We start from the raw sequence: 18,842 nt of genomic DNA, 5'->3' as shown, positions 1-18,842 counted from the left end.
GTACTTCGTTGCTCGGTTCATTACGTTGAATCTCAATTAAAGAAATCTTCAATATTTGTATGACATGGTAGCGAGGTTGGTAAGATTTGAAATGTTTTTAAGTCTCTTGCAGCAAGGCTGCATTTATTTGATCAAAATACAGTAATATTGTGAAAATATTGTACAATATAAATGTGTTTTCTGTTTGAATACATTTCAAAATGTAGTATTTCTGTGATGCAGAAAGCTGAATTTCATCTTTACTCCAGTCTTCAGTGTTAGTTGACATGAATCAAAAGGTAGAGGCTTGAGGAATAGACATGCAATTTTCAGATGATGTACTTAAAGCTAATTTACCATAAGCTGCAAGAATAACAGGCTCATATATTCGGTTGCAGCAAACTGTATATGCAGGTGTGGACCCCTGATTGGGGAGTCTAATTAAATATTACATGCCATTAATCTTTTTTTTTCACACTGAGAGTAAGGCATGGTGCACTGTTGATTAATAACATTAGTTAATAACAGCAGAGTACTAAACATCAGGTAGCACTGCTCCACAAGCAGTGTCCTCTGCAACTGGGGATACCACACAAGAATCAAACCTTGACTAAATCAGAAACATAGGAACAGTTCACCAAAAATGAAAATTTCAATGTTTCTTCATGGGAACAAATTTAAGAATATAGAATTAAATAAAGAATATATATATATATATATATATATATAAAAAAATAGAATTCCATCACTTGCTCGCAATGGATGCTCTGCATTGAATAGGTGCGATCAGAATGAGCCTCCAAACAGCTGATAAAAACATCACAATAATCCACACCACCCCAGAACATCAGTTAACATGATGTTTTGTACCAGCTGTTTGGACTCTCATTTTGGCTGACACCCGATCCTATACAAGCATCAATAACCCGAAACTGAAATGATGGAAATATACTTATTCTCTCAAATCTGTTTCAATTGACAAACTCAATTGCATGGATGAAGTACATTTTTCATAAAATTTTAATTTTTTGGACACCAGTTGAATGTGTCCAAGTAAGCAATCTGTTAGATTTTAGTCTGACTCTGCTCAATAAGTTGTGTGAGGTTAGTGTCTAGTATACCTGCGTGAGGAAGCTCCATGCACTGCACACACACACTGCAGAAGTTTCCTTCACTCGAGGCCTCTGGCAGAAGGCATACCATGCTGGGACATGCAGCCTTATCTTCCACTTGCACAATGTAATGGGCTAGAGTGAGCCGCTGAACCGGTTAGATGTTCACGAATCAGGCTCCGACGTCCACACGACCCGTCAGCTTCAATTAACTCACTGGCAAAAGACAAGCCCTTGCGGCTTGTCCTCCGCTGCTGATCTGAGAGAAGAAATGCTATTAATATAATGAAATCAATCATTAGTTATTATAGTGTGTGTATATAAAAATCTACTTAAAATAAAAAAAAAAATATTGTGAGAAGTTTGACTTTTCCAGGTATATAAAAGGTTTTTCTAAAAAACTATGTCTATGAGGAAACATTCTTTTTTTTTTATATTTTATCCTAAAATATAAAAATAATTTGTTTCTAATTTTATTTTTATAAAGATGTATAAATGTTTCTTTTGAGTGCAATCTACACACAAAAAAACACTTTATTCTATAATCAACAATGATAGGACAAATTGATGTAAGTGTAAAAAAAAAAAAAAAAAAAAAACTACGATTCAAAATGGGAATCAATAAGATGTATTAGACAAAAAAAATAAAAATAAGGATCAATAAATTGAACATAAATACATTATTTACAAAAAAAAAATGTACTTTTAAAAATAAATGTTGTCCCTATTCATTAAAAAAAAATTATGTCTTGCGGCTAAAAGAAATTCCACAAAAATATCTTATCAGCACAACTTTGATAATAATCAGAAATGTTTCTTGACAGCAAATCAGCATAGTTAGTATGATTTCTGAAAGATTCATGTGACACTGAAGACTGGAGTAATGATGCTGAAAATACAGCTTTGATCACAGCAATAAATTACATTGTACATTTTTTTCACATAGACAACAGTTTCACTATTACTATTTCAATATTACTGTATTCACTGTATTACGATCAAATAAATACAGCCTTGGTGGCGTAACAGATTTTTGGAAAAAAAAATAATCATTGATCCCAAATGCTTGAATGATGGTGTTCCTTCAGTTTGGGGAAAATATGCATAAGTAAAGTATTATTTTCAGATCTTGGCGGTGCATGTTTTGTGCATGTGCGCGGCAGCCTTCAGTCTCCACACATGGTCAAGTGTTTACCTGCTCCTTGAGTTTGAGGATGAACTTCCAGCTCCCCTTCCAGCAGCTGCTCTGGAGCCTGAACACACACTCATGGTCCTGCAGCACTGCGCCTGGCATGGAGTTTAGCAGAGGAGGATCTCTTTGCAGCCGGCGTCTTTAGTGAGAGAGTCTCCTCCATCAGGATTTAGTCACATGGGTTAGGGCTGCTTGTGAGGCTCAGAGAGTACTTGGCTTTGCTCAGAGTGCCACAACAGACCACAACAGCTTGTACTCTTTCTGATATTAACGTGACAGGCATGAGATGTTTGAGTGAAGCTGGCGGTGATCTTCTGACCTGCTGGTGATGTCCGGGCGTGCTGTAACGCAAGGTTGATGAACAGTGTGAGGCTGCTCAGGAGGACGCATGACCTGCCGAGGAATTGGCTGCCCTCCCGCTGCCCACCTCCTCCACCCCCTCCACCACTGCACTCTCTCACTGATGTTCTGCTATCACAGCAGGGGGAGCACAGATCAACAATCAAATGTTGGAGAGTAACAAAACTAATGGGTGGGACTGTTATAAGTCTGTATGTTTACTGTTGTTAGGGGTTATGTTTTAGGTTGATAGTGGAAAGAATTTGGTTTATTTTGGGTCCGTTCCTAATCCTAATATCCTCACATGGGTGAATTTTACCTAACCTAATGAATGGTGTCGCTGGGTGCGGCTGACATCAATTTGGAATATCCGCAAAATAAACTGGGATTTTCAACAAAAAAGATATTCTTGAGGATCGAATGTGTAATTGGTAACCAGTGGAAACGGGTTTGATTTGACGTTCCATCTTATCAGCTTTTAATATCCTATTAACAATCAGAGTCGGTTATGCAAACTGGTTTTCCACAGAAACTAATAATGGGTTCTTGAGCAGCAAATCTGCATATTAGAATTATTTTCTGAAGGAGCATGTGACACTCAAGACTGGAGTAATGATTAAATTTAAATGATTCCTTTTAAATTTTGAAAACAATTCACAAAATGATTGTTTTTACTGCATTTTCTATTATCAAATAAATGCAGCCTTGGGGAGCCTAAGCGATACCAAATCCTTTGAACCAACCCCAAACTGTTCAAGTGGGTTGTTTATTCCTCTTTCGAAAAGTTATAAGATCCAGAAGGTATGGCAGAAACCGGACTGACCCTTAGATTTTGAATTACATGAATGCAACACAAAACGCTCTTCCTTGGTTTTCAGGAAGCTTCTTTCCCAACAGATCCGCCTTCCTCTGGCTGCCAGCTGTGGTAACGCGCAGGGGCCGCTCGTCATTTCGCTAGGGGGCGCTTGCTGAAGAGTTGTTCTCCTTGGACCATCGCTCTTCGCCGGTCACAGACATTTCTCCTCCATCAGAGTAGTGAAGGAGGTATTCGGAAACAACTGGCAAGAAGAGACGTGGAAAAAGGTTTTTTAAAAGCGTGTTGTAGGCTGAGGAATGATGTGATGCATGTGAAGCTGGGCCTACGAGAAACGATAAAGCCGTCTCCCGAGGAGGCCTGTTTGGCAACCGATGAACTTCCATAGTCAAACGGAAACCTAATTTCTGAACTCAGAAAACACCTGCTCAAGAATCCAAGAAACTAGAAAACTCCTGAAATCCACTAACTAGGCCCCACCACCAGGCTTCCACTCTCATCTACAGTTGGCACCCTGACCGGTGGTTCATTGCCTTAAACTAGCGTTCGGTTTGCTAGCCTGTCGAAACTGGCTCGGTTCTGTCGGTGGCTTACCCACTAGAGTCCAGGAGCTGCTTGGCCGTGAGGTGTATTCATTAACACACATTGACGGTGAAGGGTTCAGGGGCCTGGAACTCCATGCACTGTCACTTTGTGCTGCTGGTGCGTCGCGTCTTTCCTCCGTGCTGAACAGCTGAGAGAACAACAAAATGACAACAGAGTTCGCTTTTTTTGTCCACATGCCAAAATGTGACTAATAAACAAAAAACAGGTTATTAATAATGTTTTAAGAGCTATTAAACAACAACTGACAGTTGAACTAAATAAAATGATTTAATCAAATTGTATTTACAGTCAAGAGTGTCATGCACCTACTGTATTTTTGTAACAACACCAGCAGAGAAGATACACTTTACACAAGTATGACAGAGTTAAACTACTACTGCCACAGTAATTTAGACAAAAACACTGTTGTTTTTAATCATTTTTAACATGCAAATACTATTTTAGTCTTTCAAAACGTGTCTAATTGTTACTGGCTGTTTCTTTTCAATTATTTGTGACATTTACCAGCAATTTCTGAGAAGAACAGTCTCAAAACCAGATGGATACAAACCCCTGGAACTGTTTTTAACTTTTTTCCAGTCTGAATGGGCATGGCACGTCTGTATACAGTAGCTGTCTATGTCTTTATGATTTCCTGTTTTAAATTAAACACGGCTACACTGGGATGATAGGGACGGAGGGAGAGGAATGCAGCACATTCCAGAGTTTTAAAAACATCAGAAATATCCGCACAATGTTTTCTCAAACACGCTGGCCAACTCCCCTGTGAGACTGGAAGGCACATACAGAGAATCATGAGTGTAAACACTGTCTAGTTCCACTATTACTACATGTAACGCAAAATATCTGCCTGAGATCCTGGACGGCTGTGTGGTTTATGAGGCGGGTTATGAATGTGGTCTCACCACAGGCGCAGGCAGTGGGTCCTCCGGTGGGGGCTCTCCTCCGTCCTGCGGCTGAAGATGAACAGACTAGAGATCTCCAGAGACTTCGTTGTGCAGGTTCTTCAGCTGCAGGTGTCTCTGTAACCTGGAATAATTCACAGAAGCCAAATTAAATATCAGACAATGTTTTACTCATCAATTAAGAAACAGGAAAAAAACAAAAAACAGAATTCAGTGCAGTAAATTATCATATGGAGTAATCTGAATGCACAAATGATCATCCAACAAGTGTTGACAGACAATAGACAGTAAAAACAGAACAAAAAATTTAATGTTTTATAATATAATGTATATATACAGTACAGGTCAAAAGTTTGGAAACATTACTATTTTTAATGTTTTTTTGAAAGAAGTCTCTTCTGCTCATCAAGCCTGCATTTATTTGATCAACAATACAGAAAAAAAACAGTAATTATTGTGAAAATATTATTACCAACTTAAACTAATAGTGTTCTTTTGAATATACTTAAAAAAAAATACATTTTTCCTGTGCGCAAAGCTGAATTTCACATCATTACTCCAGCCTTCGTGTCACATGTAACTCCCAGTCTATCACATGATCATTCGAAACTCATTCTAATATTCTGCTGATTATGAGTGGTTGGAAACAGTTCTGGCTGTTTTAATATATTTGATCAAAAAAGGTTAAAAAAGACTGCATTATTCAAAATAATAAAAAAAATTCTAATAAATATATATTCTACATAATCCTTTTCTGTAACTACCACTTTTTAAATCATTTAAACACTCCTTGCTGAATAAAAGTATTGATTTTATTTTAAAAAAGAAAGAAAAAAAAAATGTAACGGCAGTAGTGTATATTGTGTTACAAACGATTCTATTTTAAAAACATAGCTTTTTTATATTATTTCTTATTAAATATAACATGCCGCCGCATATCACTGAACAACATATTAAGCAGCAGCCCTGTTTCCCCCACTTTGTCTAATGATTTTCCGCATCTTAGCATGATTCTAATAGGATACATGTGATAATGATCCTGACAATTCCAGGCTTGCTTATCACAAGCCAAAAATAAATGGATAATGTTAAAGTCTAATAAATTGGAAAGTAATTATTTTAAATTGTACGATATAGATGCACACTATTACATTTTTTTTCCTTATTTTGATCAAATAAATGCAGGCTTGCTCGCAGCCTAAGAAACCTTTTTCACAAACATTAAAAATCGTTATATGTTGTTCAAAACTTGTGACCTTGACTGTATCCCGCTATATAGTTTTCATCTATCTATCTATATTATTTACACATTGATGTGGGAATTCTCCTTAGCCTAACAACTACAGGATAAAATGCTAATACTGAGAAATTAGTATTACAGTATAACAATTACTATTGTCCTATAACGTCAAATGTAGATTCTGCCGAGCCTCTATAAAGCATGCTTGCAGTGTTTAGATCCAATAATCAAGGCCCGACGTTAATTTCACACACAATGCTCTACGGTTGAGCGGTTTTGAGGGGCAGTACTCCGTGAGCGGTGACCTGTGAGCGTTGTTGCCTCCACGCAGCCGATGAGCAGACAACGTCATATACCGAGGCACGTGGACCCATATGGAAGTTTGCCGTTCACATGGGATTGAGTGTACGATTGCGGTGCATGGTTGGTGCGGCCCTCCATGGCAGCTTGGTCTGCGGCCTGCCCACACCCACTCTCCCCTTCCAACTACAGGGATGGTTTGAGTTGTCCCGGACACACTTGCTGTACGACCAATCTGTGCCGCAAATAATATGATGTCTTTCAGCTAGCTAAGAGTAGGTATAACACTAACACATGTGGGATAACTTACAAGTGGAAGTGTATAGCGTGGGGGCGGGGGACTCAGGTTCTCCAGTGTCTCGATCCAGAGCAGATTAGATTTACTGCGGAATAGAGATGGTGCAGCGCTGGGGGGCTCGCTGCGGGGTAGCCCAACAGGATCGCGTGAGGCTTCACTCGCAACTGGGGGGATAACCACCACTGACCATTGTCTGAGCCTCGAACACAGAGCTGCGTTCCGTCTCTGCATGGGCAGGTCCAGTGCAGCTTAGAAAAAAAAACCAGCCACATCCAATTATTTTTCTGACAGATTTGGACTGGAATTCTTGAAATAATCCTGTTAGAAATTAAGGTTGTTCTTTTGTCATCAATGTGTGAGATATATGGGTATATATCGCGTGACTTAACTGGGATTACAGATTTCAATCTTACAGGTAGGTAAATACAAAGTTACCTCCACACAAAAATACCCCGGGTATTAATCTAGAGAAATGGATAGGAAACTAAATGTAAAATATAATTTCCAACTAAAAACCGCTGTTTTCCGGAAATACTAACAAAACCCAATGCGTTATATTTACTGTACTAATGGATTGATCCTGTAATGGTTTACACTTAACTAATTTAAGCGTAACGATCTCCGGTAAGCAATCGCCATTCCAGTTGCAAGATGGTACAAAATTTTTTTTAATAGATAATCACCATACTTCCCCCCCAGCTGAATCCTTAATGAACTTTGACAACAACCCCCCCACACCAATACTTACTTGTAAAAAAGCCTTTCTTAACTGTTGTTTCAAACGATGAACAATAAGGGATTACCTACATTAACTTTAAAGTAAGGTGCTCAAAGTCGTGTTTTATTTTGGGTGACCTACTTAGTCAAGAGGGTTTTTAGAACGAAGGGGCTTTCAGGTATTTCTGTTTCTTAATACCCTCAATTCGAAATATGGCCAGCCCCAGGGGGGAAAATCAATATGTCGTTATGGAGATAACATGTGAATCTAAAGTCAAATGATATATGACATAAACCTCATACTTAAAATCTTCAAATAATAGATCGGTAGGTAGGGGGTTGGATGATTTCCTGGCCCCGTGCCAAATCATTTTTTGTGTCCTGTTTTATTAAGTGTTTCTTTACACCGCCATGGTTAGCATCATGGCTTATTTACACTGGCAACAACGTTCAGTATCCATCCATACGGAATTGACATTATAAAAAACATTTCAACATTTTGCAATCGGCATTTGGACACAGCAGCCCTAATCTCTCTGTACAAAGACTGTTAGTCACCACATCCTGAGAGTTGGTCATCAAACACCTCTCATCAAAGTTTTTCTAGCTGGAAACCAAAAACAATATCCGTTCTTGACTTAGGAGAAGACAAACTTTTGATGAACTTTTTTGGATGGAACTTCAAAATGGTTGACTAACTGTAGATAATGTCCCTTAAAAGTGTATTTTTGAATGTGTCTCTGTTCAGGGAAATGCACCATTACAAAATGGCCTGAATGATCAGCTCTGGTCAATATAAGCAGTCTATCACTATCATTTAACAACTGGTTAATTCCTGTCCTGAGCAGGAGTAGGTTATGCTCTTTAACGCGTCCGGATCTTGATATAGTTGAGGGCGACCAGCTGGCTTCCGTGCAGCCAGAACGGATGAGAGTAATTGGGGTTGGCCCGGAGCTCGACTGCGTGTGGCTGCAGGGTACGTGGCGGAGCAGCTGGCCGCTGGTGTGTTGGATGAGTTTTCTGGGAGTAGCGGCGACAGAAACGCTTGGCGGCGTTCTGTCATTGACAGAGGAGATGTGGTAGCATTTGGGTGTGCGGATGATGGAGCTGAGAGAGGTTGCTCGGGCGCTCAGCGTTAGTGAGTTTGTTCCTCCCAGTTCATTCGCAATGCCTCTCCAGACTGGCTGCCAGGAGAAACAAGAACGCTGATTTGATATTTAAGTTGATATTGCACACAAGTGGAAAGAAACCTAAAAAATTATTTCAGAGAAACTGTTTAAAAGTGCAACCTAAGTCACTATGAGATATCCGTTAAAATATCTTGTGTGAGGCTGAGTCACATCTGCAGTTTGGCAAACATGCAAAAGCAGAAACAGAGAATGTTTATAGAAGGGGTAAGCCATGTCCTTATCACACTACAGCAAGCTTTGGAGTTTTGCATGTGGTTGTTCATTTTAAAAATCAAACACTTATTCTGAAAATGAATACATTAAGAAATAAATTATCACGCATTGGTGTCTATTAAATTATTCATGAGACTGCGTATTCTTATCCTATAAGATGATGCTTGGCTTAATTATTCTCAACAACATGTGTTCAATTTGTTTTATGACCGATGCTTCAGACTGTGATATGACATTTTGCACATTAACCAAAAGAAACATTCATGGATTTGTTTGTTTTTGCTTTGTAATAATATTTTCGGCACAACCGCGATTCATTCACTTAGCTTGTGTAACCGTTTTTTACAGCCCTGTGACACAACCCGTCAAAAGGCTTATATAAACACGCTGAATAAGCCTCAAGTTATCAGAGGGGCAAAAGTGCATTTATATTATGTTTTCTATGCAGAGTGCAAATGGCTGTGCATTTGTTTTTTTAACTCGATAGGAGCTAAAATGAAACTGTCTGAAACCGAAAGCTGTCTGTGCTGTCTGTCTTTTTTTTTAAAACTGTGGTGAGAACTAACCAGTGCTGAAACGAGGGGTTTCATGACCCTTTAATATGCTGTATGTCCAGTAAAGAGCTGCTTCATCACTAACCAATATAAGGCATTAGCAAGTTTTTGTTTCTTACAGCAACTGCAGGCAAATATCCACCTCATCCAGTTCTTCTCATTTCACAGCTTGGTATACTTGGTATATGTTCTTTACTGTCAGGTAAGGATTTATCTGTAAGATTTTACCACACAGCGGTACTATTTGTGCCAAAGTATAAAGGGTCTTTTGACAGCCTTTGGGACTGAGGCTTCAAGGTGCATAAAGCAATATAATCATAAACCTATAAGACCTATAAGATTCAAGCTTATAATTTTCCCATTGATTGCAAATGCATGAAAAAAGAAGAACTAGCACATTTTTAAAATTTTCTTCTTTTGTGTTGTACAGAAAAAATAGGTCAGTCATACAGATTTGGAAAATCATAAAGAATGAGTAAATTCTGACAGGATTTTTAATTTAGGGTGTGTACTGTCCCTTTAATAAAAATAAACGGGTTAAAAAAATAGATGCACTTCTGTTAAGATGGCAGGAAGTTATTAATTTAAGATTTAATTCAAAGAAGCACTTGCCCTCCAAAAGTGCTTCTCTTCAAAAAGCACATCCTTGTTTTCCCATACAGTCAGTCACTGGAAATATTCTGCAAAAAGGCATTTTATGTGCTTTCGAGGGACTTCAGTATAATGGAAAACTTGAGAGAGCCCTTTTCCCATGGGTGCTCTACGTGGGTGTTCTATTTCCTGTGTGCCCTGTGCAAAACCGAGCCGGCCGTACCCTTTCCCTGGGAGCGGGACCAACGTCACGGGCTCCCCGGGGCATCCGCGAGCAGGAGCGCTGCCAAAGATGGATTTCCGGCTTTTTCTGTCTTTTCCCCCTTCCAGAGCCTGATGGGAGAGGGTGGAGAGGCCTAGTTCCCATGCACACAAACAAACCACATATGTAAGGTCACGGCTGCAGGGTATATGCTCCTCCAGAACTCAAGAGGCTTGATTATGTTTTGTTTGTTCAAGGCTCGCCTCTGGGGACTATTACAGTTTTCCAGCAGAGACAAACACCTGAATCTAATCTGCCCACCCTTTTTATTAAATTCTGCAATTTCTACAGCAGGTTACAGTAGTCTTGGTAGCACAATATGAAATAGATGAAGTGTTGCGTATTATAAATTTAAACTGTAAGTTGAAGTGTGTTGCTACTTGTAGCCTGTGAGGCTACATTTGTAAAGTAGCTTTCTCATCACAGTGCAGTCATCCAGAAGAGGTTTGCTCTAATGTACTTTCGCTATCAACACATTGAGTCTTTTGTCAGTCAGTTTTGTGAACTGCATTTACAAATCAAGTTATGAGAAAAACCACACAAAAATCTTATGTAGTGATGCACTGGAATTAATTTTTCTCCAAAAATGAAAATTATATATTTTTAAATTCATTAATAAGTCATTTCTATTCAATAATCAACACTCAAAAACTGGCTTGTATAAAAACATTTAAATTGAACATTGATGCCATTTTTTATATTAACTTTTTTATTAATATAATTCTGATTCGAATGCAATTCATTGCTGAAATATAGAACATTGAAATGATGTATTGTAAATAAAACCTTGCTATGGGCATTGAATGGCTTTCCAGATAAATGCAATATTATGTATATTTACACGCTCTTTTATTTACATCTTTACAGTTAGTTAATTATGAACAGGATTTAGCAAGTTGTTGTTGTTTGGTTTCAACATGCTGTACCTTCTGATGTTCATGTAGAGTAGGTTATTGTGATTATTGGATGGGAAGCATGCTATAAATACTGTTTAGTGAAGTTTTCTAAAGTCATGCATCTACTGAAAACAGCATATTGTGTGCACTAAATAAATTGAAATTTTAATTACGGCCAAATATTTCCAGTACATCACTAATTGTGTGTCCCAGAGGCAGAGTGAACTACAAACTTTTGTCATTGTGCTTGTATAATAATGAAATAAGATGTAAACCTGGGAATTTGATAGCCTTACAGTAGATGACCCAGTCAGAGAGAGCTCTTGAGCTATCTGTCTGCTCTCCTTCTCATTCTGGGGCAGGTAGAACTCCTCTCCTAGCTCCCATGTCAAAACATCTGCAAGAGTGCAGCAGTACAAACATCACAGATCAAGTATGCATTCAGGTAGTAAGGAACTCAAATGTTCATCATTACAGTTCTGTACAGACCTTTCCTTTGCTTCCCCCGCTTTCTTAAACCGCTTGGGCATCTCATCATTGGACTCATACTGAAGTTTCTCAGTGGATGACTTGCCTTCAGGTTTGTCGTCCAGAATATTGTCTGCAGAAACGAAAAACACAGAGAAACTTCTCTACAAAGACCCAAAGAGAAATGTCTTCAGCAAAAACACATCATGTGATTTACAAAATAAATAAATAAATAATAAATGAGAACAATTCCATCTAAATACAAAAAAAAAAAAAAAAAAAAACTTTTCCCAAAGCACGTAAAGGTGAAGCAGTCATATTTGAGAGAAGAAGCCAAGAAAGACCGTGTGACATCAATAGTGTAGTCTGACACTATGTATTTACTTCTTAAAGGGATAGTTCACCCAAAACATCGGTCATCATTTACTTACCCTTGATATCAAAACTATATTACCTTCTTTCCTTTTTAGAGCACAACGAAAAATATTTTGATGAATGTTGGTAACCAAACAGTATTGGAGACCATTCACTTTGTATCATTGAACGGACAAAGAAAAAACACGGAGACATTCATCAAAATATGTTCAACAGAAGAAAAGTCAGTCACATAGTTTTGGAACTACATGCAGTAAATGTAAATGATGACAGAGCTTGCATTTAAAGGTGGACTCTCCCTTCAGAATCTGGAAGTAAATGGAAATTGTTGAAGTTTTTCCTCTCTATTGTGATCTATAACCAGATGATATAGGGCTGTACTTGATTTTATCCATCAGGATTTTATTGGCTCGGTTGATTCACGTGAGTGAAAGGTTAGGAATTATTGTTCCATCTTCATGTTGGATGAGATGTCATCGTGAAGGATAAAGGATGTTAATGTTTTTGATTAAACATTGCATTGGGCACATGAATTGAAAAAAAATTATTTGCATAGATAAATTATAAATACTACAATATGCCTATAAGAATTGTCAATTATGATTTCACGGTAACTTTAAGACATTGATGTAAAAAAGCCCAGTCAGTTTTGCAAATCATGAGTAATGTTCTGACATCCTCAAAAAGTAACCACATCTAGTGGGCCTTTATTAGATTGTGATCACAGGAGAAGTCATTCTGCAGGTGTGCAACCCACAGACACGACTGTCAGGTCATCACTGGAGATTTTGAGCAAAAAGGCTATTTATTGGGTCATCCGCTGATGTCACCACGAAGCAATCATTTTACCGAAACAAATCTCATACAATTTTTTTGAAATTTGTCTCAGATGGTAAAATCATGGCAAATGCATACCCGGCTTAAGAAAGCAGGTTGAGTGAATGCCCGGCATTCCCCATAGCTGAGTCCTCCGGGGAAAGCCGTATGGGAAAGAACAAGTCTCTTTTAACAGAGAGCAGTGCAGGCCTGAGAAACCAGATTGGCTTTGTTTTTCCCCCCCATGATGAGCCAGTGCCGCAAGCAAGGTCGAGCCATTTTCAAAACACCAAGGATGTGGAAGCAACGCTCAAGCAAGTTTGGGTGTTTCTGTTTAATACGCCGACCGTATCACCCATCCGCTGTACTCAAAAAACACTGATTTATTCATGTCAGAAGCAGACAGCACACACCTGATGGCTCACAGATATAAGCACCATTATTCTGCTTTGATTTTTCTCTGCTTTGAGTCCAAGCAATTCGCACATCAGAGTCAACACACACCAGCAGCACATAGCAGTAAGAGCGAGACACAACATCACGGCACGCATCTAATGAGCAGTTGACATGACATCTATGTCTACTAGACCAATAATGCTTTACATACATTTTCATAATTTGTCAGGACAGCAAAGAATACACATTTTTGCCAAAATCGTACAATTATCTGCTAAAATTGTAATTTTTTCACCAACTATTAGCAATTAAAATGTAGAAACTGCACTGTGGTGTGACCAGTGTGTCAGTAAACATGCCTTATCTAACTCCCAATTTTCACTAAAGACTGGTTAAAAAAAGTCAATGCAAATGCACAGCTTTTAAAACCAAAAGTTACATACAAAAAAAAAAAAAAAAAATTTAAACCATGTGCACGTGTCAACTACCCACATACACACACACAATACGTTTACCTTCCCTGGCCATAAGAGGCTGTGGAAGCATTGAGGACATCAGCTGAGAAAAAGGAGAAAAAAAAACGAGGGACGAAAATGAAAGAAAGGAGGGGGAGTGGAAAAAGGTCAACATGCTACAAGGTGCCCCTTCGTGAGAACAGTAAAAGATCGTGAGAGGGTTAGTGAACAGAACAGAAAATTCCACTCAATGTTCCAATAATCGCTGTCAATTCGAGTTGAAAATAAAGGACACATTGGCTTGAGTAATGCAAAGTATGTTTACCATCAGACAGTGACTCATAATCATAGTCATACTCGTCTTCCTCCTCTTTCTTCTTCGTCATTGTTTCCCAGGGATGTGCCATTGTTGGCCTGCGCCTGCATGTGAGCCAGCTGATGTGCCTTTTGAAAGAAAAAAAAAAACTATTCATTCTTGATTTGTTAAATGGAAGTTTCATGGACTCAATTAAATATGTTGATACTAAAATGTTTAACAGTTAGTCACGACCACACTGAAAGCTGTGCAGATTTCCACATAACTGGAAAGTCTGTCGTTCACACAATGTCCACACATTCCCTACCCCTTGCATGTGTGTTTCTTAAACATTCTGGTTAATTTGATTATGCTTTCCAATAAGAGTGTAGTGCTTCCAGCTCAGTTAAGGACATTTTAAAATGTATACATGCATTCTGCAGATCTTCCTCAAAAATCTGTGTAGATCAGTCAAGTCAAAAGCTCATACTGTTGTCTTTAATGCTTTAATTTTTTTGTTTTTACAAGCCATTTTAGGGCTGGTTGATTTAGCGATATAATGATCTCTAAATTTGTTTTGTGTAGCAGATATATCAGTCACTACTCAGGCACAGGCCTTTTCTTAGGTGTATGAAGAAAAAAGTTTTGAAAAAAATCCCTAGATTACAACAGGACATAGCCAAGAAATTTAGGCAAAAAAAAACAAAAGAGTTAGCCAAAATGTGTCACTGCTACAATTCGATAAACTGTGTGTATAAACCAATCAGTAGTCTTGAAATCAGTTCTGCATGGTTCCCATAGATCTAGGTATTTGGTGCTCACTCATCTACCTTTTGTTTGAGAATGTCCACTGGAGCCTGGTGTGCTTTCAGCTTCTTATTTTTTTCAGTAGGATCTTCCCTCTGAGCTGCAGGGGAGAGATGGAAGCAAAGGCTCATCCGCAAAATCACTCTCAAACAGGAACTTGGTCACCAGCTTCTCACCAAACACAGTCTGAAGAACAAAAATACATAAACAATGTTCACTTTCCACAAGAAACTTCCATCTCATGAATTCTGATTTAGCCCAAAAAAAAAAAAAAAAAAAGTCAGACAGGTACCTTAAAAATCTCAGCCATCTTGCGTTGCTGTGGTAAAGAGCAGTGGTTTTCGATGGACAGAATCACGGGCATCTCTGAATTCACAAACGCTGAGCGATTAATGGCTTCGACAACATCCTACAGACCACAAGCTCATTTCAGTCAATATAAAACATACATAAAATCAACAGAAGTCTCTTCATGTTGGATTTCTAAAACAGACCTTAAAGGGGGAATCTTCTTAGTAGTAAGAGTGTGTCCATGGTATATAACAGGCCATGCCATCGTCCCCGTCCCAGCAGTCCAACTCAACGCTACGACAGCCCTGCAGCAACACCTGCGGCAGAACCAATAAATCAAACGTGCTGTGGTTTCAGCTACATTCACCTGGTGGGTGACTTCTACAGGACGGCATGTGGAAGCAGTGATCGTCAAGCATATTTATGGAGTGCATTGTGAAACTTTTTTTTTGCCCTGGATCAGGTTCAGGATAAACAGAGAAGCTCTGCTGAAGGATGTACCTGGTCTGTAGAAGCTCCACTGAAGACTCTCCCTTCAGCTGATGGCCCGTGAGGTATGTGTTATGAGAGGACTCGATGTAATAGTACGGAGAGCGGGTACTGGAGCTCATCCAGATTCACTTGAGATTCCTCATTTTTAGAGGCAAGTTGTCCTTGTCCATAAGAAACCTTCGAGAGGTAGATTAAATTTGAGATTTTTTTTTATATGAATACAGCAGATTATCCAAATCTGCCGAAGTATTGCGTTTCTGAAACTGCTGGGTCCACATATTTTTTTTTCAAAAATGTTTAATAAAACCAAACCTGGCAAATCCTTCAAAGGACATCCCACCCCATCTGACGCATGTTTGAAGAAGGCCTCAAATTTCTAAAGAAACAAAAAAAAAACAAATTAAATATTATTACCACTGGCATGCATATCATTAGATTTCTCAAAGTGGAGTTTATGAGCTGGTGAGACGTGTAATATCGAACTGTCAGTCAACGACTCTTATTTTTTTTAATAAAGGAAGAATCAATTGTGCATGTTGTTAACGGTAAATGATGACCCACCATTGAGAACTTTAAAAACCATGCCAAAACCCTTGACAGAAATTTGAAGCAATTTCTTTTTCCGACAATACAACTTCACATAAAGACCATGAGGAATAGGTCGCAGTTTTCGCCGGCCCCTGAATGTTGGCTTGAAAATGTCTTTTTCAGGTTTAAAACAACTTGAGTTTGAAGGTTAGACAGACAAGATCGATCGATTTGATGGTGCCAAGTTTAGTGGATATATAGTTTTAAAAAATGGACAGAAAAACAATCTTGCAGGTCCTTATATAACATCCAGGAAGTTAAAAATATACAGCAATATAGCCGAATCAACAGTGCAAACTTTAAATAAGACATTCAAAATCTGCTGTAAAGCAGCTCTACAAAGACAATTAGTATTATTCTTTATTATTCTGCTCAAGTCAGTTCTGTGTTCATTCGGTTCAATTAAAAAAGTGTCAATGTCGTAACAATTCTTCATTTATGAAACAAGTTTTATTCAGCTATAAAGCAGCCTTTACAACAGTTTCATTATGCAAAGATGAGTCTGTAAATTAAAACACAAGCATATTAATCTGCTTCATAATAAGAATGACCTTTGTCATATTCAAAGTAACATTTAAAGGTCTGATCAATACATTCTATAAAAACTTTCTGGCTGAGATCAGCTTTCAGAGAATTCTTCCCACACACCTGTATGATTCTGAGGATCTCATCATAGCTCAGATGTTCTCCCTGACAGTTGACCAGGAAGTCATTGAGCTGAGAGATGGCCAGTCCCAGCACACCCAGTGATGAATTCTCCACTCCAGTGCCATTGGTCACGATGCTTGCAGCTGCGATGGCGTCTGAAATCTGCTTCTGGTTCTCAGACATTTGCTGACGTGTACGGATAAGAAGGCCCAGGTCAGAACCGTTGCGAGTCAGGGAGATCTGTGAAGAGATCAGCTTTGTAAAACCATCCTAATTCTTATCGGTATAAAAAAAAAAACTTACTATTCACAAATGCCCACCAAGATCCGGCTGCAATCCTGTGAGTTTGTCATCAATCCTCAGTGTGGTGTAGAGTGGGACAGAGTCAGGACCCGAGCGACTACAAGGCACGGCATAAGTGTCAAACAGTTCCTTCAGATCCTTACGACTGCGAATGCTGGGCACACAATGGGAAAATTTCAAGTATCTACCAAATATTCAAAACACAAGTATTTTTGGAAGGAAAGGAGTGTTTCTACCTAAAAGACTTGAAGAGCTCCACAAATTCAACAAAGCTCATGATGCTGTCGGAGATCATGAGGTCCTGAAAGCCCCTGAAGCAGCCTTTTCCTCTACCATGCCCAGCTCCGACTGCTCCAGGCCCTAAAAACCACCAAACATAGGCATCTCTAAAGCATTTTTAAGCATTTTAAGCCATTAATTTTTAATGGTATTTTTAAGCTTTAAGACACAGTAATACATTCATTTTTCACTAAACTGTTGAGATTTGATCTTGCACCTCACATGTTTGATCTTAAAACATTAACCATATTTTGATGTGCATTGAATAAACACCTGAAATCAAGTCTGTTCATCATATACAGTGATTGTATCTTTTCAGAAGACTTGGATTAAACAGCATGATTCACATGGATTACTTTTATAATACCATTATGTGCAGTAAAATGTTGATTGCACAGACTTTCATTAGATGGAAAATGATGAGAGAATATTAAAAAAGTCTTAATTTGTGACAAAAATAAACAAAAAGCTTTATGGGTTTGGAACAACATGATAGTCATAAATTATAACATATTTCATTTTAGAGCGAAGTATCTATTTAAATCCTTCAAGCACCTGGAACCAGCTTTCATTGAATAAAATAAGCTTAAAAATTTTTTTTTATCCTATTTTATTTAAAAAAATGATTATGGAAGTAAATACATTGCAAAAACAAGGTTTAATGTTATTATTTATTTGCATATTTTATGTTGCATCCTTCCTGAATACAAAAATCTTAAAATATCTTTAAAAGAACAGGATCAAAACAAGCTAAACCCATCAAACCACACTGAATAGAAGCCTGTGCGCTTTCTGGGAATGCACTAAATTTGTATTTCTAAAGAGGGGAGTGGCCTGTACCCTGGTTGAGTTTTTGGAGTTGCCGGGGAGAATGGGGGCAGGAATGGGGACGGGTAGTGGTGGAGGTGTTTGTGCTAAACGAGCCAGAGGAAGATGAGGAGGAGGATAAGGGAGGGATCCAGGAGGACTGGGCCTTTGCTGTTGGATAAGGAAAGGGATCCAGGGTGGCCAAAGGAACTGCAGTCCTCTATGGAAACATTCAAACATGTCACTATGACCCTGATCTCTGAAGACATTTGCATCACAAAACTAGTATCTATAGTGTATATATGGAAAAAGTATTGGTAAAGCAGCTGAAATGGATGGGCCACCCTCAACATTCTTCACAATTATGTCTAACCAAAGTCAGATTAGCTGTCAACAAATTGCTCCATAACTCTTACCCAGCATTTTGCTGCTCAACACTTTCCAAAGGGTCTGATTCTCGGATCCTCCCCAAAGTCTCTTTTACAAGCTCCTGGTCTTGCGTGAGAGCATCTCATTCATCTGTTCCATCACCACTGTCCCCCTGTGAACAGAAAATAGTGCATTAGTCAAATCATATAGCCAAGCCAGGACAGCCTGTGTTGGCGGTTTCTCAC

At 38.6% G+C, this 18,842-nt stretch overlaps 1 pseudogene; it reads right to left on the bottom strand.

The window, feature by feature from the left end:
• LOC122134592 overlaps positions 1-18,842 on the bottom strand; it is an 82,472-nt pseudogene that overhangs the window by 5,014 nt on the left and 58,616 nt on the right.

Source organism: Cyprinus carpio, unplaced genomic scaffold (genome assembly GCF_018340385.1).
Source record: "Cyprinus carpio isolate SPL01 unplaced genomic scaffold, ASM1834038v1 S000006527, whole genome shotgun sequence".
Classification (NCBI taxonomy): domain Eukaryota; kingdom Metazoa; phylum Chordata; class Actinopteri; order Cypriniformes; family Cyprinidae; genus Cyprinus; species Cyprinus carpio.
Note: the sequence above shows the minus strand (reverse complement) of the source record. Positions and strands in the feature narration are given on the sequence as shown.